This window comes from Amia ocellicauda, unplaced genomic scaffold (genome assembly GCF_036373705.1).
Source record: "Amia ocellicauda isolate fAmiCal2 unplaced genomic scaffold, fAmiCal2.hap1 HAP1_SCAFFOLD_68, whole genome shotgun sequence".
NCBI classification, from domain to species: Eukaryota; Metazoa; Chordata; class Actinopteri; order Amiiformes; family Amiidae; genus Amia; species Amia ocellicauda.
The window spans coordinates 464,856-490,000 of NW_027102996.1; the positions used below are offsets into that span (position 1 = coordinate 464,856).

Genomic DNA, 25,145 nt, shown 5'->3' on the forward strand with positions numbered 1-25,145 from the left:
GTGCCACACCAGACCGGAACTATATTTTACAAAACGAACACATTGTCTTGATAATACAGCTGTAATTGAGTGCCTGACACGCCAGTCAAGCGCAATCTTGAGAAGGTGTGCATTTCAGTAAGGATTTCAATTGACATGCAGTATGAAACTGAAAGGAGGTTGCATCACTATGATGCATAACATTGCATGTATTGTATTTTCAAGTGTGTGCATTCATCCTGTTGTCATTTTGTTTTGAAAGCAGAAGAATCATTCAACAGGTTGCTGAGACAAATGTAAACCAGTAAAACATATGAAGAGAAACAAACCTTGAATATAAGTTCAGTTGTTTAAACATTTGACAAACTATGGTGAGGGGGTAAGAAAACACACAAATCCAGCAGCTCCTGTATTTCAATACACCAGAACCCAATATTATTGGCGAGTCGGGTAGTCCATCATCACAGTTCGAGGGCAGGCATCATTTCAGTAATTTCATCCCGTTGCATTCACATCCGTGCCTTGAATGAGATTGAATGTGATCTTTGCTCTCAAGTATGTTCCCAAGTTTTACACTTTCGTGCTTTGCATGAATGGGAATGGAACCGTGTGTGGTGAATGAGGCTCCTTGTGAGCACTGAACTTTGTCCGGTGGAGTTCCTTTTTGTGTTGCTGTAATTGTGTCATTTCTCGATGAGAAAGATTAGGCAACATTTAGTCACTTCTAGCCATGATGCTCAATTTATTTACGAATGTACCCTAGTTACTAGGGACCGTTTACGTTGGAGAACAAGATCTATTGTATGCCTGTGTATTTGGGGAAGTCAAATCTGAAATAATGATGAAATTGCGTGTATCCAAAGTTAAAACTCGTGATTTGTCGCCCTCTGGTGTGTAAAAGATGCAAAAGCTTACAGCACCTCGTATTCCCAGTCGGTCTCCCATCCAAGTACTGACCAGGCCCGAGCCTGCTTAGCTTCCGAGATCGGACGAGATCGGGCGTATTCAGGCTAGTATGGCCGTAAGCCAGGGAGGCTGTCCCTGATGCTCTACTTAAAGGGAAGGCAATATCCGTTTCTGCCGTTCATACTTACAGTTGAACTGTCTCTCTACTCTAAAGCCCGGGACACACCAGCGCACCGCAGACAGTCCCTGCTAACACGCCACGTTGTGGCAACATTGTGGCAACGTTGTGCGTTAGCTGGGGTGCCACACCAGACCGGAACTATATATTACAAAACGAACACATTGTCTTGATAAAACAGCTGTAATTGAGTGCCTGACACGCCAGTCAAGCGCAATCTTGAGAAGGTGTGCATTTCAGTAAGGATTTCAATTGACATGCAGTATGAAACTGAAAGGAGGTTGCATCACTATGATGCATAACATTGCATGTATTGTATTTTCAAGTGTGTGCATTCATCCTGTTGTCATTTTGTTTTGAAAGTAGAAGAATCATTTTTGCTGAGGTTGCTGAGACAAATGTAAACCAGTAAAACATATGAAGAGAAACAAACCTTGAATATAAGTTCAGTTGTTTAAACATTTGACAAACTATGGTGAGGGGGTAAGAAAACACACAAATCCAGCAGCTCCTGTATTTCAATACACCAGAACCCAATATTATTGGCGAGTCGGGTAGTCCATCATCACAGTTCGAGGGCAGGCATCATTTCAGTAATTTCATCCCGTTGCATTCACATCCGTGCCTTGAATGAGATTGAATGTGATCTTTGCTCTCAAGTATGTTCCCAAGTTTTACACTTTCGTGCTTTGCATGAATGGGAATGGAACCGTGTGTGTTGAATGAAGCTCCTTGTGAGCACTGAACTTTGTCCGGTGGAGTTCCTTTTTGTGTTGCTGTAATTGTGTCATTTCTCGATGAGAAAGATTAGGCAACATTTAGTCACTTCTAGCCATGATGCTCAATTTATTTACGAATGTACCCTAGTTACTAGGGACCGTTTACGTTGGAGAACAAGATCTATTGTATGCCTGTGTATTTGGGGAAGTCAAATCTGAAATAATGATGAAATTGCGTGTATCCAAAGTTAAAACTTGTGATTTGTCGCCCTCTGGTGTGTAAAAGATGCAAAAGCTTACAGCACCTGGTATTCCCAGGCGGTCTCCCATCCAATTACTGACCAGGCCCGAGCCTGCTTAGCTTCCGAGATCGGACGAGATCGGGCGTATTCAGGCTAGTATGGCCGTAAGCCAGGGAGGCTGTCCCTGACGCTCTACTTAAAGGGAAGGCAATATCCGTTTCTGCCGTTCATACTTACAGTTGAACTGTCTCTCTACTCTAAAGCCCGGGACACACCAGCGCGCCGCAGACAGTCCCTGCTAACACGCCACGTTGTGGCAACATTGTGGCAACGTTGTGCGTTAGCTGGGGTGCCACACCAGACCGGAACTATATATTACAAAACGAACACATTCTCTTGATAAAACAGCTGTAATTGAGTGCCTGACACGCCAGTCAAGCGCAATCTTGAGAAGGTGTGCATTTCAGTAAGGATTTCAATTGACATGCAGTATGAAACTGAAAGGAGGTTGCATCACTATGATGCATAACATTGCATGTATTGTATTTTCAAGTGTGTGCATTCATCCTGTTGTCATTTTGTTTTGAAAGCAGAAGAATCATTCAACAGGTTGCTGAGACAAATGTAAACCAGTAAAACATATGAAGAGAAACAAACCTTGAATATAAGTTCAGTTGTTTAAACATTTGACAAACTATGGTGAGGGGGTAAGAAAACACACAAATCCAGCAGCTCCTGTATTTCAATACACCAGAACCCAATATTATTGGCGAGTCGGGTAGTCCATCATCACAGTTCGAGGGCAGGCATCATTTCAGTAATTTCATCCCGTTGCATTCACATCCGTGCCTTGAATGAGATTGAATGTGATCTTTGCTCTCAAGTATTTTCCCAAGTTTTACACTTTCGTGCTTTGCATGAATGGGAATGGAACCGTGTGTGTTGAATGAGGCTCCTTGTGAGCACTGAACTTTGTCCGGTGGAGTTCCTTTTTGTGTTGCTGTAATTGTGTCATTTCTCGATGAGAAAGATTAGGCAACATTTAGTCACTTCTAGCCATGATGCTCAATTTATTTACGAATGTACACTAGTTACTAGGGACCGTTTACGTTGGAGAACAAGATCTATTCTATGCCTGTGTATTTGGGGAAGTCAAATCTGAAATAATGATGAAATTGCGTGTATCCAAAGTTAAAACTCGTGATTTGTCGCCCTCTGGTGTGTAAAAGATGCAAAAGCTTACAGCACCTGGTATTCCCAGGCGGTCTCCCATCCAAGTACTGACCAGGCCCGAGCCTGCTTAGCTTCCGAGATCGGACGAGATCGGGCGTATTCAGGCTAGTATGGCCGTAAGCCAGGGAGGCTGTCCCTGACGCTCTACTTAAAGGGAAGGCAATATCCGTTTCTTCCGCTCATACTTGCAATTGAACTGTCTCTCTACTCTAAAGTCCGGGACACACCAGCGCGCCGCAGACAGTCCCTGCTAACACGAAACGTTGTGGCAACGTTGTGCGTTAGCTGGGGTGCCACACCAGACCGGAACTATATATTACAAAACGAACACATTGTCTTGATAAAACAGCTGTAATTGAGTGCCTGACACGCCAGTCAAGCGCAATCTTGAGAAGGTGTGCATTTCAGTAAGGATTTCAATTGACATGCAGTATGAAACTGAAAGGAGGTTGCATCACTATGATGCATAACATTGCATGTATTGTATTTTCAAGTGTGTGCATTCATCCTGTTGTCATTTTGTTTTGAAAGCAGAAGAATCATTCAACAGGTTGCTGAGACAAATGTAAACCAGTAAAACATATGAAGAGAAACAAACCTTGAATATAAGTTCAGTTGTTTAAACATTTGACAAACTATGGTGAGGGGGTAAGAAAACACACAAATCCAGCAGCTCCTGTATTTCAATACACCAGAACCCAATATTATTGGCGAGTCGGGTAGTCCATCATCACAGTTCGAGGGCAGGCATCATTTCAGTAATTTCATCCCGTTGCATTCACATCCGTGCCTTGAATGAGATTGAATGTGATCTTTGCTCTCAAGTATGTTCCCAAGTTTTACACTTTCGTGCTTTGCATGAATGGGAATGGAACCGTGTGTGTTGAATGAAGCTCCTTGTGAGCACTGAACATTGTCCGGTGGAGTTCCTTTTTGTGTTGCTGTAATTGTGTCATTTCTCGATGAGAAAGATTAGGCAACATTTAGTCACTTCTAGCCATGATGCTCAATTTATTTACGAATGTACCCTAGTTACTAGGGACCGTTTACGTTGGAGAACAAGATCTATTGTATGCCTGTGTATTTGGGGAAGTCAAATCTGAAATAATGATGAAATTGCGTGTATCCAAAGTTAAAACTCGTGATTTGTCGCCCTCTGGTGTGTAAAAGATGCAATAGCTTACAGCACCTGGTATTCCCAGGCGGTCTCCCATCCAAGTACTGACCAGGCCCGAGCCTGCTTAGCTTCCGAGATCGGACGAGATCGGGCGTATTCAGGCTAGTATGGCCGTAAGCCAGGGAGGCTGTCCCTGACGCTCTACTTAAAGGGAAGGCAATATCCGTTTCTGCCGTTCATACTTGCAGTTGAACTGTCTCTCTACTCTAAAGCCCGGGACACACCAGCGCGCCGCAGACAGTCCCTGCTAACACGCCACGTTGTGGCAACATTGTGGCAACGTTGTGCGTTAGCTGGGGTGCCACACCAGACCGGAACTATATATTACAAAACGAACACATTCTCTTGATAAAACAGCTGTAATTGAGTGCCTGACACGCCAGTCAAGCGCAATCTTGAGAAGGTGTGCATTTCAGTAAGGATTTCAATTGACATGCAGTATGAAACTGAAAGGAGGTTGCATCACTATGATGCATAACATTGCATGTATTGTATTTTCAAGTGTGTGCATTCATCCTGTTGTCATTTTGTTTTGAAAGCAGAAGAATCATTCAACAGGTTGCTGAGACAAATGTAAACCAGTAAAACATATGAAGAGAAACAAACCTTGAATATAAGTTCAGTTGTTTAAACATTTGACAAACTATGGTGAGGGGGTAAGAAAACACACAAATCCAGCAGCTCCTGTATTTCAATACACCAGAACCCAATATTATTGGCGAGTCGGGTAGTCCATCATCACAGTTCGAGGGCAGGCATCATTTCAGTAATTTCATCCCGTTGCATTCACATCCGTGCCTTGAATGAGATTGAATGTGATCTTTGCTCTCAAGTATGTTCCCAAGTTTTACACTTTCGTGCTTTGCATGAATGGGAATGGAACCGTGTGTGTTGAATGAGGCTCCTTGTGAGCACTGAACTTTGTCCGGTGGAGTTCCTTTTTGTGTTGCTGTAATTGTGTCATTTCTCGATGAGAAAGATTAGGCAACATTTAGTCACTTCTAGCCATGATGCTCAATTTATTTACGAATGTACCCTAGTTACTAGGGACCGTTTACGTTGGAGAACAAGATCTATTGTATGCCTGTGTATTTGGGGAAGTCAAATCTGAAATAATGATGAAATTGCGTGTATCCAAAGTTAAAACTCGTGATTTGTCGCCCTCTGGTGTGTAAAAGATGCAAAAGCTTACAGCACCTGGTATTCCCAGGCAGTCTCCCATCCAAGTACTGACCAGGCCCGAGCCTGCTTAGCTTGCGAGATCGGGCGTATTCAGGCTAGTATGGCCGTAAGCCAGGGAAGCTGTCCCTGACGCTCTACTTAAAGGGAAGGCAATATCCGTTTCTGCCGCTCATACTTGCAGTTGAACTGTCTCTCTACTCTAAAGCCCGGGACACACCAGCGCGCTGCAGCCAGTCCCTTCTTACATGCCACGTTGTGGCAACATTGTGGCAACGTTGTGCGTTAGCTGGGGTGCCACACCAGACCGGAACTATATATTACAAAACGAACACATTGTCTTGATAAAACAGCTGTAATTGCGTGCCTGACACGCCAGTCAAGCGCAATCTTGAGAAGGTGTGCATTTCAGTAAGGATTTCAATTGACATGCAGTATGAAACTGAAAGGAGGTTGCATCACTATGATGCATAACATTGCATGTATTGTATTTTCAAGTGTGTGCATTCATCCTGTTGTCATTTTGTTTTGAAAGCAGAAGAATCATTCAACAGGTTGCTGAGACAAATGTAAACCAGTAAAACATATGAAGAGAAACATACCTTGAATATAAGTTCAGTTGTTTAAACATTTGACAAACTATGGTGAGGGGGTAAGAAAACACACAAATCCAGCAGCTCCTGTATTTCAATACACCAGAACCCAATATTATTGGCGAGTCGGGTAGTCCATCATCACAGTTCGAGGGCAGGCATCATTTCAGTAATTTCATCCCGTTGCATTCACATCCGTGCCTTGAATGAGATTGAATGTGATCTTTGCTCTCAAGTATGTTCCCAAGTTTTACACTTTCGTGCTTTGCATGAATGGGAATGGAACCGTGTGTGTTGAATGAGGCTCCTTGTGAGCACTGAACTTTGTCCGGTGGAGTTCCTTTTTGTGTTGCTGTAATTGTGTCATTTCTCGATGAGAAAGATTAGGCAACATTTAGTCACTTCTAGCCATGATGCTCAATTTATTTACGAATGTACCCTAGTTACTAGGGACCGTTTACGTTGGAGAACAAGATCTATTGTATGCCTGTGTATTTGGGGAAGTCAAATCTGAAATAATGATGAAATTGCGTGTATCCAAAGTTAAAACTCGTGATTTGTCGCCCTCTGGTGTGTAAAAGATGCAAAAGCTTACAGCACCTGGTATTCCCAGGCGGTCTCCCATCCAAGTACTGACCAGGCCCGAGCCTGCTTAGCTTCCGAGATCGGACGAGATCGGGCGTATTCAGGCTAGTATGGCCGTAAGCCAGGGAAGCTGTCCCTGACGCTCTACTTAAAGGGAAGGCAATATCCGTTTCTGCCGCTCATACTTGCAGTTGAACTGTCTCTCTACTCTAAAGTCCGGGACACACCAGCGCGCCGCAGACAGTCCCTGCTAACACGAAACGTTGTGGCAACGTTGTGCGTTAGCTGGGGTGCCACACCAGACCGGAACTATATTTTACAAAACGAACACATTGTCTTGATAATACAGCTGTAATTGAGTGCCTGACATGCCAGTCAAGCGCAATCTTGAGAAGGTGTGCATTTCAGTAAGGATTTCAATTGACATGCAGTATGAAACTGAAAGGAGGTTGCATCACTATGATGCATAACATTGCATGTATTGTATTTTCAAGTGTGTGCATTCATCCTGTTGTCATTTTGTTTTGAAAGCAGAAGAATCATTCAACAGGTTGCTGAGACAAATGTAAACCAGTAAAACATATGAAGAGAAACAAACCTTGAATATAAGTTCAGTTGTTTAAACATTTGACAAACTATGGTGAGGGGGTAAGAAAACACACAAATCCAGCAGCTCCTGTATTTCAATACACCAGAACCCAATATTATTGGCGAGTCGGGTAGTCCATCATCACAGTTCGAGGGCAGGCATCATTTCAGTAATTTCATCCCGTTGCATTCACATCCGTGCCTTGAATGAGATTGAATGTGATCATTGCTCTCAAGTATGTTCCCAAGTTTTACACTTTCGTGCTTTGCATGAATGGGAATGGAACCGTGTGTGTTGAATGAGGCTCCTTGTGAGCACTGAACTTTGTCCGGTGGAGTTCCTTTTTGTGTTGCTGTAATTGTGTCATTTCTCGATGAGAAAGATTAGGCAACATTTAGTCACTTCTAGCCATGATGCTCAATTTATTTACAAATGTACACTAGTTACTAGGGACCGTTTACGTTGGAGAACAAGATCTATTGTATGCCTGTGTATTTGGGGAAGTCAAATCTGAAATAATGATGAAATTGCGTGTATCCAAAGTTAAAACTCGTGATTTGTCGCCCTTTGGTGTGTAAAAGATGCAAAAGCTTACAGCACCTGGTATTCCCAGGCTGTCTCCCATCCAAGTACTGACCAGGCACGAGCCTGCTTAGCTTCCGAGATCGGGCGTATTCAGGCTAGTATGGCCGTAAGCCAGGAAGGCTGTCCCTGACGCTCTACTTAAAGGGAAGGCAATATCCGTTTCTGCCGCTCATACTTGCAGTTGAACTGTCTCTCTACTCTAAAGCCCGGGACACACCAGCGCGCTGCAGCCAGTCCCTGCTTACATGCCACGTTGTGGCAACATTGTGGCAACGTTGTGCGTTAGCTGGGGTGCCACACCAGACCAGAACTATATATTACAAAACGAACACATTGTCTTGATAAAACAGCTGTAATTGCGTGCCTGACACGCCAGTCAAGCGCAATCTTGAGAAGGTGTGCATTTCAGTAAGGATTTCAATTGACATGCAGTATGAAACTGAAAGGAGGTTGCATCACTATGATGCATAACATTGCATGTATTGTATTTTCAAGTGTGTGCATTCATCCTGTTGTCATTTTGTTTTGAAAGCAGAAGAATCATTCAACAGGTTGCTGAGACAAATGTAAACCAGTAAAACATATGAAGAGAAACATACCTTGAATATAAGTTCAGTTGTTTAAACATTTGACAAACTATGGTGAGGGGGTAAGAAAACACACAAATCCAGCAGCTCCTGTATTTCAATACACCAGAACCCAATATTATTGGCGAGTCGGGTAGTCCATCATCACAGTTCGAGGGCAGGCATCATTTCAGTAATTTCATCCCGTTGCATTCACATCCGTGCCTTGAATGAGATTGAATGTGATCTTTGCTCTCAAGTATGTTCCCAAGTTTTACACTTTCGTGCTTTGCATGAATGGGAATGGAACCGTGTGTGTTGAATGAGGCTCCTTGTGAGCACTGAACTTTGTCCGGTGGAGTTCCTTTTTGTGTTGCTGTAATTGTGTCATTTCTCGATGAGAAAGATTAGGCAACATTTAGTCACTTCTAGCCATGATGCTCAATTTATTTACGAATGTACCCTAGTTACTAGGGACCGTTTACGTTGGAGAACAAGATCTATTGTATGCCTGTGTATTTGGGGAAGTCAAATCTGAAATAATGATGAAATTGCGTGTATCCAAAGTTAAAACTCGTGATTTGTCGCCCTCTGGTGTGTAAAAGATGCAAAAGCTTACAGCACCAGGTATTCCCAGGCGGTCTCCCATCCAAGTACTGACCAGGCCCGAGCCTGCTTAGCTTCCGAGATCGGACGAGATCGGGCGTATTCAGGCTAGTATGGCCGTAAGCCAGTGAGGCTGTCCCTGACGCTCTACTTAAAGGGAAGGCAATATCCGTTTCTGCCGTTCATACTTACAGTTGAACTGTCTCTCTACTCTAAAGCCCGGGACACACCAGCGCGCCGCAGACAGTCCCTGCTAACACGCCACGTTGTGGCAACATTGTGGAAACGTTGTGCGTTAGCTGGGGTGCCACACCAGACCGGAACTATATATTACAAAACGAACACATTGTCTTGATAAAACAGCTGTAATTGAGTGCCTGACACGCCCGTCAAGCGCAATCTTGAGAAGGTGTGCATTTCAGTAAGGATTTCAATTGACATGCAGTATGAAACTGAAAGGAGGTTGCATCACTATGATGCATAACATTGCATGTATTGTATTTTCAAGTGTGTGCATTCATCCTGTTGTCATTTTGTTTTGAAAGCAGAAGAATCATTCAACAGGTTGCTGAGACAAATGTAAACCAGTAAAACATATGAAGAGAAACAAACCTTGAATATAAGTTCAGTTGTTTAAACATTTGACAAACTATGGTGAGGGGGTAAGAAAACACACAAATCCAGCAGCTCCTGTATTTCAATACACCAGAACCCAATATTATTGGCGAGTCGGGTAGTCCATCATCACAGTTCGAGGGCAGGCATCATTTCAGTAATTTCATCCCGTTGCATTCACATCCGTGCCTTGAATGAGATTGAATGTGATCTTTGCTCTCAAGTATGTTCCCAAGTTTTACACTTTCGTGCTTTGCATGAATGGGAATGGAACCGTGTGTGTTGAATGAGGCTCCTTGTGAGCACTGAACTTTGTCCGGTGGAGTTCCTTTTTGTGTTGCTGTAATTGTGTCATTTCTCGATGAGAAAGATTAGGCAACATTTAGTCACTTCTAGCCATGATGCTCAATTTATTTACGAATGTACCCTAGTTACTAGGGACCGTTTACATTGGAGAACAAGATCTATTGTATGCCTGTGTATTTGGGGAAGTCAAATCTGAAATAATGATGAAATTGCGTGTATCCAAAGTTAAAACTCGTGATTTGTCGCCCTCTGGTGTGTAAAAGATGCAAAAGCTTACAGCACCTGGTATTCCCAGGCGGTCTCCCATCCAAGTACTGACCAGGCCGGAGCCTGCTTAGCTTCCGAGATCGGACGAGATCGGGCGTATTCAGGCTAGTATTGCCGTAAGCCGGGGAGGCTGTCCCTGATGCTCTACTTAAAGGGAAGGCAATATCCGTTTCTGCCGCTCATACTTGCAGTTGAACTGTCTCTCTACTCTAAAGTCCGGGACACACCAGCGCGCCGCAGACAGTCCCTGCTAACACGAAACGTTGTGGCAACGTTGTGCGTTAACTGGGGTGCCACACCAGACCGGAACTATATTTTACAAAACGAACACATTGTCTTGATAATACAGCTGTAATTGAGTGCCTGACACGCCAGTCAAGCGCAATCTTGAGAAGGTGTGCATTTCAGTAAGGATTTCAATTGACATGCAGTATGAAACTGAAAGGAGGTTGCATCACTATGATGCATAACATTGCATGTATTGTATTTTCAAGTGTGTGCATTCATCCTGTTGTCATTTTGTTTTGAAAGCAGAAGAATCATTCAACAGGTTGCTGAGACAAATGTAAACCAGTAAAACATGTGAAGAGAAACAAACCTTGAATATAAGTTCAGTTGTTTAAACATTTGACAAACTATGGTGAGGGGGTAAGAAAACACACAAATCCAGCAGCTCCTGTATTTCAATACAACAGAACCCAATATTATTGGCGAGTCGGGTAGTCCATCATCACAGTTCGAGGGCAGGCATCATTTCAGTAATTTCATCCCGTTGCATTCACATCCGTGACTTGAATGAGATTGAATGTGATCTTTGCTCTCAAGTATGTTCCCAAGTTTTACACTTTCGTGCTTTGCATGAATGGGAATGGAACCGTGTGTGTTGAATGAGGCTCCTTGTGAGCACTGAACTTTGTCCGGTGGAGTTCCTTTTTGTGTTGCTGTAATTGTGTCATTTCTCGATGAGAAAGATTAGGCAACATTTAGTCACTTCTAGCCATGATGCTCAATTTATTTACGAATGTACCCTAGTTACTAGGGACCGTTTACGTTGGAGAACAAGATCTATTGTATGCCTGTGTATTTGGGGAAGTCAAATCTGAAATAATGATGAAATTGCGTGTATCCAAAGTTAAAACTCGTGATTTGTCGCCCTCTGGTGTGTAAAAGATGCAAAAGCTTACAGCACCTGGTATTCCCAGGCGGTCTCCCATCCAAGTACTGACCAGGCCCGAGCCTGCTTAGCTTCCGAGATCGGACGAGATCGGGCGTATTCAGGCTAGTATGGCCGTAAGCCGGGGAAGCTGTCCCTGACGCTCTACTTAAAGGGAAGGCAATATCCGTTTCTGCCGCTCATACTTGCAGTTGAACTGTCTCTCTACTCTAAAGTCCGGGACACACCAGCGCGCCGCAGACAGTCCCTGCTAACACGAAACGTTGTGGCAACGTTGTGCGTTAGCTGGGGTGCCACACCAGACCGGAACTATATTTTACAAAACGAACACATTGTCTTGATAAAACAGCTGTAATTGAGTGCCTGACACGCCAGTCAAGCGCAATCTTGAGAAGGTGTGCATTTCAGTAAGGATTTCAATTGACATGCAGTATGAAACTGAAAGGAGGTTGCATCACTATGATGCATAACATTGCATGTATTGTATTTTCAAGTGTGTGCATTCATCCTGTTGTCATTTTGTTTTGAAAGCAGAAGAATCATTCAACAGGTTGCTGAGACAAATGTAAACCAGTAAAACATATGAAGAGAAACAAACCTTGAATATAAGTTCAGTTGTATAAACATTTGACAAACTATGGTGAGGGGGTAAGAAAACACACAAATCCAGCAGCTCCTGTATTTCAATACACCAGAACCCAATATTATTGGCGAGTCGGGTAGTCCATCATCACAGTTCGAGGGCAGGCATCATTTCAGTAATTTCATCCCGTTGCATTCACATCCGTGCCTTGAATGAGATTGAATGTGATCTTTGCTCTCAAGTATGTTCCCAAGTTTTACACTTTCGTGCTTTGCATGAATGGGAATGGAACCGTGTGTGTTGAATGAGGCTCCTTGTGAGCACTGAACTTTGTCCAGTGGAGTTCCTTTTTGTGTTGCTGTAATTGTGTCATTTCTCGATGAGAAAGATTAGGCAACATTTAGTCACTTCTAGCCATGATGCTCAATTTATTTACGAATGTACCCTAGTTACTAGGGACCGTTTACGTTGGAGAACAAGATCTATTGTATGCCTGTGTATTTGGGGAAGTCAAATCTGAAATAATGATGAAATTGCGTGTATCCAAAGTTAAAACTCGTGATTTGTCGCCCTCTGGTGTGTAAAAGATGCAAAAGCTTACAGCACCTGGTATTCCCAGGCGGTCTCCCATCCAAGTACTGACCAGGCCAGAGCCTGCTTAGCTTCCGAGATCGGACGAGATCGGGCGTATTCAGGCTAGTATGGCCGTAAGCCAGGGAGGCTGTCCCTGACGCTCTACTTACAGGGAAGGCAATATCCTTTTCTGCCGTTCATACTTACAGTTGAACTGTCTCTCTACTCTAAAGCCCGGGACACACCAGTGCGCCGCAGACAGTCCCTGCTAACACGCCACGTTGTGGCAACGTTGTGGCAACGTTGTGCGTTAGCTGGGGTGCCACACCAGACCGGAACTATATTTTACAAAACGAACACATTGTCTTGATAAAACAGCTGTAATTGAGTGCCTGACACGCCAGTCAAGCGCAATCTTGAGAAGGTGTGCATTTCAGTAAGGATTTCAATTGACATGCAGTATGAAACTGAAAGGAGGTTGCATCACTATGATGCATAACATTGCATGTATTGTATTTTCAAGTGTGTGCATTCATCCTGTTGTCATTTTGTTTTGAAAGCAGAAGAATCATTCAACAGGTTGCTGAGACAAATGTAAACCAGTAAAACATATGAAGAGAAACAAACCTTGAATATAAGTTCAGTTGTTTAAACATTTGACAAACTATGGTGAGGGGGTAAGAAAACACACAAATCCAGCAGCTCCTGTATTTCAATACACCAGAACCCAATATTATTGGCGAGTCGGGTAGTCCATCATCACAGTTCGAGGGCAGGCATCATTTCAGTAATTTCATCCCGTTGCATTCACATCCGTGCCTTGAATGAGATTGAATGTGATCTTTGCTCTCAAGTATGTTCCCAAGTTTTACACTTTCGTGCTTTGCATGAATGGGAATGGAACCGTGTGTGTTGAATGAGGCTCCTTGTGAACATTGAACTTTGTCCGGTGGAGTTCCTTTTTGTGTTGCTGTAATTGTGTCATTTCTCGATGAGAAAGATTAGGCAACATTTAGTCACTTCTAGCCATGATGCTCAATTTATTTACGAATGTACCCTAGTTACTAGGGACCGTTTACGTTGGAGAACAAGATCTATTGTATGCCTGTGTATTTGGGGAAGTCAAATCTGAAATAATGATGAAATTGCGTGTATCCAAAGTTAAAACTCGTGATTTGTCGCCCTCTGGTGTGTAAAAGATGCAAAAGCTTACAGCACCTGGTATTCCCAGGCGGTCTCCCATCCAAGTACTGACCAGGCCCGAGCCTGCTTAGCTTCCGAGATCGGACGAGATCGGGCGTATTCAGGCTAGTATGGCCGTAAGCCGGGGAAGCTGTCCCTGACGCTCTACTTAAAGGGAAGGCAATATCCGTTTCTGCCGCTCATACTTGCAGTTGAACTGTCTCTCTACTCTAAAGTCCGGGACACACCAGCGCGCCGCAGACAGTCCCTGCTAACACGAAACGTTGTGGCAACGTTGTGCGTTAGCTGGGGTGCCACACCAGACCGGAACTATATTTTACAAAACGAACACATTGTCTTGATAAAACAGCTGTAATTGAGTGCCTGACACGCCAGTCAAGCGCAATCTTGAGAAGGTGTGCATTTCAGTAAGGATTTCAATTGACATGCAGTATGAAACTGAAAGGAGGTTGCATCACTATGATGCATAACATTGCATGTATTGTATTTTCAAGTGTGTGCATTCATCCTGTTGTCATTTTGTTTTGAAAGCAGAAGAATCATTCAACAGGTTGCTGAGACAAATGTAAACCAGTAAAACATATGAAGAGAAACAAACCTTGAATATAAGTTCAGTTGTTTAAACATTTGACAAACTATGGTGAGGGGGTAAGAAAACACACAAATCCAGCAGCTCCTGTATTTCAATACACCAGAACCCAATATTATTGGCGAGTCGGGTAGTCCATCATCACAGTTCGAGGGCAGGCATCATTTCAGTAATTTCATCCCGTTGCATTCACATCCGTGCCTTGAATGAGATTGAATGTGATCTTTGCTCTCAAGTATGTTCCCAAGTTTTACACTTTCGTGCTTTGCATGAATGGGAATGGAACCGTGTGTGTTGAATGAGGCTCCTTGTGAACACTGAACTTTGTCCGGTGGAGTTCCTTTTTGTGTTGCTGTAATTGTGTCATTTCTCGATGAGAAAGATTAGGCAACATTTAGTCACTTCTAGCCATGATGCTCAATTTATTTACGAATGTACCCTAGTTACTAGGGACCGTTTACGTTGGAGAACAAGATCTATTGTATGCCTGTGTATTTGGGGAAGTCAAATCTGAAATAATGATGAAATTGCGTGTATCCAAAGTTAAAACTCGTGATTTGTCGCCCTCTGGTGTGTAAAAGATGCAAAAGCTTACAGCACCTGGTATTCCCAGGCGGTCTCCCATCCAAGTACTGACCAGGCCCGAGCCTGCTTAGCTTCCGAGATCGGACGAGATCGGGCGTATTCAGGCTAGTATGGCCGTAAGCCGGGGAAGCTGTCCCTGACGCTCTACTTAAAGGGAAGGCAATATCCGTTTCTGCCGCTCATACTTGCAGTTGAACTGTCTCTCTACTCTAAAGTCCGGGACACACCAGCGCGCCGCAGACAGTCCCTGCTAACACGAAACGTTGTGGCAACGTTGTGCGTTAGCTGGGGTGCCACACCAGACCGGAACTATATTTTACAAAACGAACACATTGTCTTGATAAAACAGCTGTAATTGAGTGCCTGACACGCCAGTCAAGCGCAATCTTGAGAAGGTGTGCATTTCAGTAAGGATTTCAATTGACATGCAGTATGAAACTGAAAGGAGGTTGCATCACTATGATGCATAACATTGCATGTATTGTATTTTCAAGTGTGTGCATTCATCCTGTTGTCATTTTGTTTTGAAAGCAGAAGAATCATTCAACAGGTTGCTGAGACAAATGTAAACCAGTAAAACATATGAAGAGAAACAAACCTTGAATATAAGTTCAGTTGTATAAACATTTGACAAACTATGGTGAGGGGGTAAGAAAACACACAAATCCAGCAGCTCCTGTATTTCAATACACCAGAACCCAATATTATTGGCGAGTCGGGTAGTCCATCATCACAGTTCGAGGGCAGGCATCATTTCAGTAATTTCATCCCGTTGCATTCACATCCGTGCCTTGAATGAGATTTAATGTGATCTTTGCTCTCAAGTATGTTCCCAAGTTTTACACTTTCGTGCTTTGCATGAATGGGAATGGAACCGTGTGTGTTGAATGAGGCTCCTTGTGAGCACTGAACTTTGTCCGGTGGAGTTCCTTTTTGTGTTGCTGTAATTGTGTCATTTCTCGATGAGAAAGATTAGGCAACATTTAGTCACTTCTAGCCATGATGCTCAATTTATTTACGAATGTACCCTAGTTACTAGGGACCGTTTACGTTGGAGAACAAGATCTATTGTATGCCTGTGTATTTGGGGAAGTCAAATCTGAAATAATGATGAAATTGCGTGTATCCAAAGTTAAAACTCGTGATTTGTCGCCCTCTGGTGTGTAAAAGATGCAAAAGCTTACAGCACCTGGTATTCCCAGGCGGTCTCCCATCCAAGTACTGACCAGGCCAGAGCCTGCTTAGTTTCCGAGATCGGACGAGATCGGGCGTATTCAGGCTAGTATGGCCGTAAGCCAGGGAGGCTGTCCCTGACGCTCTACTTAAAGGGAAGGCAATATCCTTTTCTGCCGTTCATACTTACAGTTGAACTGTCTCTCTACTCTAAAGCCCGGGACACACCAGTGCGCCGCAGACAGTCCCTGCTAACACGCCACGTTGTGGCAACGTTGTGGCAACGTTGTGCGTTAACTGGGGTGCCACACCAGACCGGAACTATATTTTACAAAACGAACACATTGTCTTGATAATACAGCTGTAATTGAGTGCCTGACACGCCAGTCAAGCGCAATCTTGAGAAGGTGTGCATTTCAGTAAGGATTTCAATTGACATGCAGTATGAAACTAAAAGGAGGTTGCATCACTATGATGCATAACATTGCATGTATTGTATTTTCAAGTGTGTGCATTCATCCTGTTGTCATTTTGTTTTGAAAGCAGAAGAATCATTCAACAGGTTGCTGAGACAAATGTAAACCAGTAAAACATATGAAGAGAAACAAACCTTGAATATAAGTTCAGTTGTTTAAACATTTGACAAACTATGGTGAGGGGGTAAGAAAACACACAAATCCAGCAGCTCCTGTATTTCAATACACCAGAACCCAATATTATTGGCGAGTCGGGTAGTCCATCATCACAGTTCGAGGGCAGGCATCATTTCAGTAATTTCATCCCGTTGCATTCACATCCGTGCCTTGAATGAGATTGAATGTGATCTTTGCTCTCAAGTATGTTCCCAAGTTTTACACTTTCGTGCTTTGCATGAATGGGAATGGAACCGTGTGTGTTGAATGAGGCTCCTTGTGAGCACTGAACTTTGTCCGGTGGAGTTCCTTTTTGTGTTGCTGTAATTGTGTCATTTCTCGAAGAGAAAGATTAGGCAACATTTAGTCACTTCTAGCCATGATGCTCAATTTATTTACGAATGTACCCTAGTTACTAGGGACCGTTTACGTTGGAGAACAAGATCTATTGTATGCCTGTGTATTTGGGGAAGTCAAATCTGAAATAATGATGAAATTGTGTGAATCCAAAGTTAAAACTCGTGATTTGTCGCCCTCTGGTGTGTAAAAGGTGCAAAAGCTTACAGCACCTGGTATTCCCAGGCGGTCTCCCATCCAAGTACTGACCAGGCCCGAGCCTGCTTAGCTTCCGAGATCGGACGAAATCAGGCGTATTCAGGCTAGTACGGCCGTAAGCCAGGGAGGCTGTCCCTGATGCTCTACTTAAAGGGAAGGCAATATCCGTTTCTGCCGCTCATACTTGCAGTTGAACTGTCTCTCTACTCTAAAGTCCGGGACACACCAGCGCGCCGCAGACAGTCCCTGCTAACACGAAACGTTGTGGCAACGTTGTGCGTTAGCTGGGGTGCCACACCAGACCGTAACTGTATTTTACAAAACGAACACATTGTCTTGATAAAACAGCTGTAATTGAGTGCCTGACACGCCAGTCAAGCGCAATCTTGAGAAGGTGTGCATTTCAGTAAGGATTTCAATTGACATGCAGTATGAAACTGAAAGGAGGTTGCATCACTATGATGCATAACATTGCATGTATTGTATTTTCAAGTGTGTGCATTCATCCTGTTGTCATTTTGTTTTGAAAGCAGAAGAATCATTCAACAGGTTGCTGAGACAAATGTAAACCAGTAAAACATATGAAGAGAAACAAACCTTGAATATAAGTTCAGTTGTTTAAACATTTGACAAACTATGGTGAGGGGGTAAGAAAACACACAAATCCAGCAGCTCCTGTATTTCAATACACCAGAACCCAATATTATTGGCGAGTCGGGTAGTCCATCATCACAGTTCGAGGGCAGGCATCATTTCAGTAATTTCATCCCGTTGCATTCACATCCGTGCCTTGAATGAGATTGAATGTGATCTTTGCTCTCAAGTATGTTCCCAAGTTTTACACTTTCGTGCTTTGCATGAATGGGAATGGAACCGTGTGTGTTGAATGAGGCTCCTTGTGAGCACTGAACTTTGTCCGGTGGAGTTCCTTTTTGTGTTGCTGTAATTGTGTCATTTCTCGATGAGAAAGATTAGGCAACATTTAGTCACTTCTAGCCATGATGCTCAATTTATTTACGAATGTACCCTAGTTACTAGGGACCGTTTACGTTGGAGAACAAGATCTATTGTATGCCTGTGTATTTGGGGAAGTCAAATCTGAAATAATGATGAAATTGCGTGTATCCAAAGTTAAAACTCGTGATTTGTCGCCCTCTGGTGTGTAAAAGATGCAAAAGCTTACAGCACCTGGTATTCCCAGGTGGTCTCCCATCCAAGTACTGACCAGGCCCGAGCCTGCTTAGCTTCCGAGATCAGACGAGATCGGGCGTATTCAGGCTAGTATGGCCGTAAGCCAGGGAGGCTGTCCCTGACGCTCTACTTAAAGGGAAGGCAATATCCGTTTCTGCCGCTCATACTTGCAGTTGAACTGTCTCTCTACTCTAAAGTCCGGGACACACCAGCACGCCGCAGACAGTCCCTGCTAACACGAAACGTTGTGGCAACGTTGTGCGTTAGCTGGGGTGCCACACCAGACCGGAACTATATATTACAAAACGAACACATTGTCTTGATAAAACAGCTGTAATTGAGTGCCTGACACGCCAGTCAAGCGCAATCTTGAGAAGGTGTGCATTTCAGTAAGGATTTCAATTGACATGCAGTATGAAACTGAAAGGAGGTTGCATCACTATGATGCATAACATTGCATGTATTGTATTTTCAAGTGTGTGCATTCATCCTGTTGTCATTTTGTTTTGAAAGCAGAAGAATCATTCAACAGGTTGCTGAGACAAATGTAAACCAGTAAAACATATGAAGAGAAACAAACCTTGAATATAAGTTCAGTTGTTTAAACATTTGACAAACTATCGTGAGGGGGTAAGAAAACACACAAATCCAGCAGCTCCTGTATTTCAATACACCAGAACCCAATATTATTGGCGAGTCGGGTAGTCCATCTTCACAGTTCGAGGGCAGGCATCATTTCAGTAATTTCATCCCGTTGCATTCACATCCGTGCCTTGAATGAGATTGAATGTGATCTTTGCTCTCAAGTATGTTCCCAAGTTTTACACTTTCGTGCTTTGCATGAATGGGAATGGAACCGTGTGTGTTGAATGAGGCTCCTTGTGAGCACTGAACTTTGTCCGGTGGAGTTCCTTTTTGTGTTGCTGTAATTGTGTCATTTCTCGATGAGAAAGATTAGGCAACATTTAGTCACTTCTAGCCATGATGCTCAATTTATTTACGAATGTACCCTAGTTACTAGGGACCGTTTACGTTGGAGAACAAGATCTATTGTATGCCTGTGTATTTGGGGAAGTCAAATCTGAAATAATGATGAAATTGCGTGTATCCAAAGTTAAAACTCGTGATTTGTCGCCCTCTGGTGTGTAAAAGATGCAAAAGCTTACAGCACCTGGTATTCCCTGGCGGTCTCCCATCCAAGTACTGACCAGGCCCGAGCCTGCTTAGCTTCCGAGATCGGACGAGATCGGGCGTATTCAGGCTAGTATGGCCGTAAGCCAGGGAGGCTGTCCCTGACGCTCTACTTATAGGGAAGGCAATATCCGTTTCTGCCGTTCATACTTACAGTTGAACTGTCTCTCTACTCTAAAGCCCGGGACACACCAGCGCGCCGCAGACAGTCCCTGCTAACACGCCACGTTGTGGCAACATTGTGGCAACGTTGTGCGTTAGCTGGGGTGCCACACCAGACCGGAACTATATATTACAAAACGAACACATTGTCTTGATAAAACAGCTGTAATTGAGTGCCTGACACGCCAGTCAAGCGCAATCTTGAGAAGGTGTGCATTTCAGTAAGGATTTTAATTGACATGCTGTATGAAACTGAAAGGAGGTTGCATCACTATGATGCATAACATTGCATGTATTGTATTTTCAAGTGTGTGCATTCATCCTGTTGTCATTTTGTTTTGAAAGCAGAAGAATCATTCAACAGGTTGCTGAGACAAATGTAAACCAGTAAAACATATGAAGAGAAACAAACCTTGAATATAAGTTCAGTTGTTTAAACATTTGACAAACTATGGTGAGGGGGTAAGAAAACACACAAATCCAGCAGCTCCTGTATTTCAATACACCAGAACCCAATATTATTGGCGAGTCGGGTAGTCCATCATCACAGTTCGAGGGCAGGCATCATTTCAGTAATTTCATCCCGTTGCATTCACATCCGTGCCTTGAATGAGATTGAATGTGATCTTTGCTCTCAAGTATGTTCCCAAGTTTTACACTTTCGTGCTTTGTATGAATGGGAATGGAACCGTGTGTGTTGAATGAGGCTCCTTGTGAGCACTGAACTTTGTCCGGTGGAGTTCCTTTTTGTGTTGCTGTAATTGTGTCATTTCTCGATGAGAAAGATTAGGCAACATTTAGTCACTTCTAGCCATGATGCTCAATTTATTTACAAATGTACACTAGTTAATAGGGACCGTTTACGTTGGAGAACAAGATCTATTGTATGCCTGTGTATTTGGGGAAGTCAAATCTGAAATAATGATGAAATTGCGTGTATCCAAAGTTAAAACTCGTGATTTGTCGCCCTCTGGTGTGTAAAAGATGCAAAAGCTTACAGCACCTGGTATTCCCAGGCGGTCTCCCATCCAAGTACTGACCAGGCCCGAGCCTGCTTAGCTTCCGAGATCGGACCAGATCGGGCGTATTCAGGCTAGTATGGCCGTAAGCCAGGTAGGCTGTCCCTTACGCTCTACTTAAAGGGAAGGCAATATCCGTTTCTGCCGCTCATACTTGCAGTTGAACTGTCTCTCTACTCTAAAGTCCGGGACACACCAGCGCGCCGCAGACAGTCCCTGCTAACACGAAACGTTGTGGCAACGTTGTGCGTTAGCTGGGGTGCCACACCAGACCGGAACTATATTTTACAAAACGAACACATTGTCTTGATAATACAGCTGTAATTGAGTGCCTGACACGCCAGTCAAGCGCAATCTTGAGAAGTTGTGCATTTCAGTAAGGATTTCAATTGACATGCAGTATGAAACTGAAAGGAGGTTGCATCACTATGATGCATAACATTGCATGTATTGTATTTTCAAGTGTGTGCATTCATCCTGTTGTCATTTTGTTTTGAAAGCAGAAGAATCATTCAACAGGTTGCTGAGACAAATGTAAACCAGTAAAACATATGAAGAGAAACAAACCTTGAATATAAGTTCAGTTGTTTAAACATTTGACAAACTATGGTGAGGGGGTAAGAAAACACACAAATCCAGCAGCTCCTGTATTTCAATACACCAGAACCCAATATTATTGGCGAGTCGGGTAGTCCATCATCACAGTTCGAGGGCAGGCATCATTTCAGTAATTTCATCCCGTTGCATTCACATCCGTGCCTTGAATGAGATTGAATGTGATCTTTGCTCTCAAGTATGTTCCCAAGTTTTACACTTTCGTGCTTTGTATGAATGGGAATGGAACTGTGTGTGTTGAATGAGGCTCCTTGTGAGCACTGAACTTTGTCCGGTGGAGTTCCTTTTTGTGTTGCTGTAATTGTGTCATTTCTCGATGAGAAAGATTAGGCAACATTTAGTCACTTCTAGCCATGATGCTCAATTTATTTACAAATGTACACTAGTTAATAGGGACCGTTTACGTTGGAGAACAAGATCTATTGTATGCCTGTGTATTTGGGGAAGTCAAATCTGAAATAATGATGAAATTGCGTGTATCCAAAGTTAAAACTCGTGATTTGTCGCCCTCTGGTGTGTAAAAGATGCAAAAGCTTACAGCACCTGGTATTCCCAGGCGGTCTCCCATCCAAGTACTGACCAGGCCCGAGCCTGCTTAGCTTCTGAGATCGGACGTATTCAGGCTAGTATGGCCGTAAGCTGTCCCTGACGCTCTACTTAAAGGGAAGGCAATATCCGTTTCTGCCGCTCATACTTGCAGTTGAACTGTCTCTCTACTCTAAAGTCCGGGACACACCAGCGCGCCGCAGACAGTCCCTGCTAACACGAAACGTTGTGGCAACATTGTGCGTTAGCTGGGGTGCCACACCAGACCGGAACTATATTTTACAAAACGAACACATTGTCTTGATAATACAGCTGTAATTGAGTGCCTGACACGCCAGTCAAGCGCAATCTTGAGAAGGTGTGCATTTCAGTAAGGATTTCAATTGACATGCAGTATGAAACTGAAAGGAGGTTGCATCACTATGATGCATAACATTGCATGTATTGTATTTTCAAGTGTGTGCATTCATCCTGTTGTCATTTTGTTTTGAAAGCAGAAGAATCATTCAACAGGTTGCTGAGACAAATGTAAACCAGTAAAACATATGAAGAGAAACAAACCTTGAATATAAGTTCAGTTGTTTAAACATTTGACAAACTATGGTGAGGGGGTAAGAAAACACACAAATCCAGCAGCTCCTGTATTTCAATACACCAGAACCCAATATTATTGGCGAGTCGGGTAGTCCATCATCACAGTTCGAGGGCAGGCATCATTTCAGTAATTTCATCCCGTTGCATTCACATCCGTGCCTTGAATGAGATTGAATGTGATCTTTGCTCTCAAGTATGTTCCCAAGTTTTACACTTTCGTGCTTTGCATGAATGGGAATGGAACCGTGTGTGTTGAATGAGGCTCCTTGTGAGCACTGAACTTTGTCCGGTGGAGTTCCTTTTTGTGTTGCTGTAATTGTGTCATTTCTCGATGAGAAAGATTAGGCAACATTTAGTCACTTCTAGCCATGATGCTCAATTTATTTACGAATGTACCCTAGTTACTACGGACCGTTTACGTTGGAGAACAAGATCTATTGGATGCCTGTGTATTTGGGGAAGTCAAATCTGAAATAATAATGAAATTGCGTGTATCCAAAGTTAAAACTCGTGATTTGTCGCCCTCTGGTGTGTAAAAGATGCAAAAGCTTACAGCACCTGGTATTCCCAGGTGGTCTCCCATCCAAGTACTGACCAGGCCCGAGCCTGCTTAGCTTCTAAGATCGGACGTATTCAGGCTAGTATGGCCGTAAGCTGTCCCTGACGCTCTACTTAAAGGGAAGGCAATATCCGTTTCTGCCGCTCATACTTGCAGTTGAACTGTCTCTCTACTCTAAAGTCCGGGACACACCAGCGCGCCGCAGACAGTCCCTGCTAACACGAAACGTTGTGGCAACGTTGTGCGTTAGCTGGGGTGCCACACCAGACCGGAACTATATTTTACAAAACGAACACATTGTCTTGATAAAACAGCTGTAATTGAGTGCCTGACACGCCAGTCAAGCGCAATCTTGAGAAGGTGTGCATTTCAGTAAGGATTTCAATTGACATGCAGTATGAAACTGAAAGGAGGTTGCATCACTATGATGCATAACATTGCATGTATTGTATTTTCAAGTGTGTGCATTCATCCTGTTGTCATTTTGTTTTGAAAGCAGAAGAATCATTCAACAGGTTGCTGAGACAAATGTAAACCAGTAAAACATATGAAGAGAAACAAACCTTGAATATAAGTTCAGTTGTTTAAACATTTGACAAACTATGGTGAGGGGGTAAGAAAACACACAAATCCAGCAGCTCCTGTATTTCAATACACCAGAACCCAATATTATTGGCGAGTCGGGTAGTCCATCATCCGGGTTCGAGGGCAGGCATCATTTCAGTAATTTCATCCCGTTGCATTCACATCCGTGCCTTGAATGAGATTGAATGTGATCTTTGCTCTCAAGTATGTTCCCAAGTTTTACACTTTCGTGCTTTGCATGAATGGGAATGGAACCGTGTGTGTTGAATGAGGCTCCTTGTGAGCACTGAACTTTGTCCGGTGGAGTTCCTTTTTGTGTTGCTGTAATTGTGTCATTTCTCGATGAGAAAGATTAGGCAACATTTAGTCACTTCTAGCCATGATGCTCAATTTATTTACGAATGTACCCTAGTTACTACGGACCGTTTACGTTGGAGAACAAGATCTATTGGATGCCTGTGTATTTGGGGAAGTCAAATCTGAAATAATGATGAAATTGCGTGTATCCAAAGTTAAAACTCGTGATTTGTCGCCCTCTGGTGTGTAAAAGATGCAAAAGCTTACAGCACCTGGTATTCCCAGGCGGTCTCCCATCCAAGTACTGACCAGGCCCGAGCCTGCTTAGCTTCCGAGATCAGACGAGATCGGGCGTATTCAGGCTAGTATGGCCGTAAGCCAGGGAGGCTGTCCCTGACGCTCTACTTAAAGGGAAGGCAATATCCGTTTCTGCCGTTCATACTTACAGTTGAACTGTCTCTCTACTCTAAAGCCCGGGACACACCAGCGCGCCGCAGACAGTCCCTGCTTACATGCCACATTGTGGCAACGTTGTGCGTTAGCTGGGGTGCCACACCAGACCGGAACTATATATTACAAAACGAACACATTGTCTTGATAAAACAGCTGTAATTGAGTGCCTGACACGCCAGTCAAGCGCAATCTTGAGAAGGTGTGCATTTCAGTAAGGATTTCAATTGACATGCAGTATGAAACTGAAAGGAGGTTGCATCACTATGATGCATAACATTGCATGTATTGTATTTTCAAGTGTGTGCATTCATCCTGTTGTCATTTTGTTTTGAAAGCAGAAGAATCATTCAACAGGTTGCTGAGACAAATGTAAACCAGTAAAACATATGAAGAGAATCAAACCTTGAATATAAGTTCAGTTGTTTAAACATTTGACAAACTATGGTGAGGGGGTAAGAAAACACACAAATCCAGCAGCTCCTGTATTTCAATACACCAGAACCCAATATTATTGGCGAGTCGGGTAGTCCATCATCACAGT

General features: G+C 43.4%; 17 non-coding genes and 4 pseudogenes across 17 annotated transcripts; all 21 read right to left on the reverse strand.

Moving 5' to 3' along the window:
* Nucleotides 1–887: 887 nt before the first annotated feature.
* On the reverse strand, nt 888–1,006 carry LOC136741651 (5S ribosomal RNA). Its single transcript, XR_010814335.1, has one exon. It is a non-coding gene; the product is annotated as a 5S ribosomal RNA (ribosomal RNA).
* A 1,069-nt stretch (nt 1,007–2,075) lies between these two features.
* On the reverse strand, nt 2,076–2,194 carry LOC136741596 (5S ribosomal RNA). Its single transcript, XR_010814282.1, has one exon. It is a non-coding gene; the product is annotated as a 5S ribosomal RNA (ribosomal RNA).
* Nucleotides 2,195–3,260: 1,066 nt separating this feature from the next.
* On the reverse strand, nt 3,261–3,379 carry LOC136741390 (5S ribosomal RNA). The gene has a single exon (XR_010814085.1). It is a non-coding gene; the product is annotated as a 5S ribosomal RNA (ribosomal RNA).
* A 1,055-nt stretch (nt 3,380–4,434) lies between these two features.
* Nucleotides 4,435–4,553, reverse strand: LOC136741391 (5S ribosomal RNA). Its single transcript, XR_010814086.1, has one exon. It is a non-coding gene; the product is annotated as a 5S ribosomal RNA (ribosomal RNA).
* Nucleotides 4,554–5,619: 1,066 nt separating this feature from the next.
* Nucleotides 5,620–5,728, reverse strand: LOC136741740 (uncharacterized; annotated as a pseudogene).
* A 1,066-nt stretch (nt 5,729–6,794) lies between these two features.
* LOC136741393 (5S ribosomal RNA) lies at nt 6,795–6,913 on the reverse strand. Its single transcript, XR_010814087.1, has one exon. It is a non-coding gene; the product is annotated as a 5S ribosomal RNA (ribosomal RNA).
* A 1,055-nt stretch (nt 6,914–7,968) lies between these two features.
* LOC136741747 (uncharacterized) lies at nt 7,969–8,077 on the reverse strand (annotated as a pseudogene).
* A 1,066-nt stretch (nt 8,078–9,143) lies between these two features.
* On the reverse strand, nt 9,144–9,262 carry LOC136741418 (5S ribosomal RNA). Its single transcript, XR_010814111.1, has one exon. It is a non-coding gene; the product is annotated as a 5S ribosomal RNA (ribosomal RNA).
* A 1,066-nt stretch (nt 9,263–10,328) lies between these two features.
* LOC136741606 (5S ribosomal RNA) lies at nt 10,329–10,447 on the reverse strand. Its single transcript, XR_010814291.1, has one exon. It is a non-coding gene; the product is annotated as a 5S ribosomal RNA (ribosomal RNA).
* A 1,055-nt stretch (nt 10,448–11,502) lies between these two features.
* On the reverse strand, nt 11,503–11,621 carry LOC136741394 (5S ribosomal RNA). Its single transcript, XR_010814088.1, has one exon. It is a non-coding gene; the product is annotated as a 5S ribosomal RNA (ribosomal RNA).
* Nucleotides 11,622–12,676: 1,055 nt separating this feature from the next.
* Nucleotides 12,677–12,795, reverse strand: LOC136741476 (5S ribosomal RNA). Its single transcript, XR_010814167.1, has one exon. It is a non-coding gene; the product is annotated as a 5S ribosomal RNA (ribosomal RNA).
* A 1,066-nt stretch (nt 12,796–13,861) lies between these two features.
* Nucleotides 13,862–13,980, reverse strand: LOC136741395 (5S ribosomal RNA). The gene has a single exon (XR_010814089.1). It is a non-coding gene; the product is annotated as a 5S ribosomal RNA (ribosomal RNA).
* A 1,055-nt stretch (nt 13,981–15,035) lies between these two features.
* Nucleotides 15,036–15,154, reverse strand: LOC136741396 (5S ribosomal RNA). The gene has a single exon (XR_010814090.1). It is a non-coding gene; the product is annotated as a 5S ribosomal RNA (ribosomal RNA).
* Nucleotides 15,155–16,209: 1,055 nt separating this feature from the next.
* LOC136741650 (5S ribosomal RNA) lies at nt 16,210–16,328 on the reverse strand. The gene has a single exon (XR_010814334.1). It is a non-coding gene; the product is annotated as a 5S ribosomal RNA (ribosomal RNA).
* A 1,066-nt stretch (nt 16,329–17,394) lies between these two features.
* On the reverse strand, nt 17,395–17,513 carry LOC136741660 (5S ribosomal RNA). Its single transcript, XR_010814343.1, has one exon. It is a non-coding gene; the product is annotated as a 5S ribosomal RNA (ribosomal RNA).
* Nucleotides 17,514–18,568: 1,055 nt separating this feature from the next.
* Nucleotides 18,569–18,687, reverse strand: LOC136741425 (5S ribosomal RNA). Its single transcript, XR_010814118.1, has one exon. It is a non-coding gene; the product is annotated as a 5S ribosomal RNA (ribosomal RNA).
* Nucleotides 18,688–19,742: 1,055 nt separating this feature from the next.
* Nucleotides 19,743–19,861, reverse strand: LOC136741477 (5S ribosomal RNA). Its single transcript, XR_010814168.1, has one exon. It is a non-coding gene; the product is annotated as a 5S ribosomal RNA (ribosomal RNA).
* Nucleotides 19,862–20,927: 1,066 nt separating this feature from the next.
* Nucleotides 20,928–21,046, reverse strand: LOC136741592 (5S ribosomal RNA). The gene has a single exon (XR_010814278.1). It is a non-coding gene; the product is annotated as a 5S ribosomal RNA (ribosomal RNA).
* Nucleotides 21,047–22,101: 1,055 nt separating this feature from the next.
* On the reverse strand, nt 22,102–22,210 carry LOC136741739 (uncharacterized; annotated as a pseudogene).
* A 1,046-nt stretch (nt 22,211–23,256) lies between these two features.
* LOC136741746 (uncharacterized) lies at nt 23,257–23,365 on the reverse strand (annotated as a pseudogene).
* A 1,046-nt stretch (nt 23,366–24,411) lies between these two features.
* Nucleotides 24,412–24,530, reverse strand: LOC136741436 (5S ribosomal RNA). The gene has a single exon (XR_010814129.1). It is a non-coding gene; the product is annotated as a 5S ribosomal RNA (ribosomal RNA).
* Nucleotides 24,531–25,145: the final 615 nt, after the last annotated feature.